The 972-nt window shown below is 34.0% G+C and overlaps 1 non-coding gene across 1 annotated transcript; it reads left to right on the top strand.

Annotated features, from left to right (window-relative positions):
- Positions 1 to 231: 231 nt before the first annotated feature.
- Positions 232 to 338, top strand: LOC114622115. Its single transcript, XR_003711549.1, has one exon. It is a non-coding gene; the product is annotated as a U6 spliceosomal RNA (small nuclear RNA).
- The last annotated feature ends 634 nt before the right edge of the window (positions 339 to 972 follow it).

Raw genomic sequence — 972 nt, 5'->3', positions numbered from 1 at the left:
AAAAGTGCTAATACAAGCCTAGAACTGAAAAATACGTGCATTTGTTTTCATTATAGATTGTCTAGCATCAATTACTTTGTTACAACAACAGCATATACTAAGGGGGTTGCATCATTGCTAATCAGCACAAAGGCTCTATGTTTCATGGAGACTTCTATTTTAGAAATGAGAAAGCAGGAAGAAATTAAGTAATTTTTCAGAACTTGTAAAAACGTTGAAGAGTCAGAATTAGTGCTCGCTTCATCAGCACATATACAGAAATTGGAAAAATATAGAGAAGATTAGCATGGCCCCTGCGCAAGGATGACATGCAAATTCATGAAGCATTCCATATTTTTTCTCACAGAGACATCATGGCAAGATGCTACTCATGAATATTACTCTTTCTACTTTGTCTGTTTTCCTATTTGCCAAGGAACATCCTGATGTTCATCATATTTAAGTAGAATTTCCTAATGAAGAAAGAATACGGTGACCATTTTACTAAGAAATTGAATCCAAGGCCTCAAGCACATTAGACAAAACTGCTTTTGTCTGCTGCCAACCTGCATTTCGATTCCACAACTCTAACTCTAAAGGTGACTCTGGAGGAGTGAGTCTTTTTAGCATGTCTGGAATGAAATAAAGATTTAATCAGACTCAAAGGACAAATCTTGATTTGTTTGGCTTCTACTTCCTTGGGAATGGAAATTTCTTACAAACACATAAATTTCTATATAGAATGGTGGCGTAAAGATCAAGATTGGTAAATCTTCATGTTAGTCCAGACCTTTTCCATTTTCATTTGCAAAATTTTTTTAAAGTAGGAACAGTAATGTGGTTCCCTCCATCTTTCATTTACCTTGAAATATATTGTGTGAAGAAATGTCTTAGCTGTTCTTTATGAAACACTAATTTTAAATCAAGAATATTGAGTGCTTTCACAAATAAATCATCTGTAAACACTAAATGTTCACATTCAGTTTTCAATCA

Source organism: Grammomys surdaster, unplaced genomic scaffold (assembly GCF_004785775.1).
Source record: "Grammomys surdaster isolate TR1022 unplaced genomic scaffold, NIH_TR_1.0 186, whole genome shotgun sequence".
NCBI lineage: Eukaryota > Metazoa > Chordata > Mammalia > Rodentia > Muridae > Grammomys > Grammomys surdaster.
Note: the sequence above shows the minus strand (reverse complement) of the source record. Positions and strands in the feature narration are given on the sequence as shown.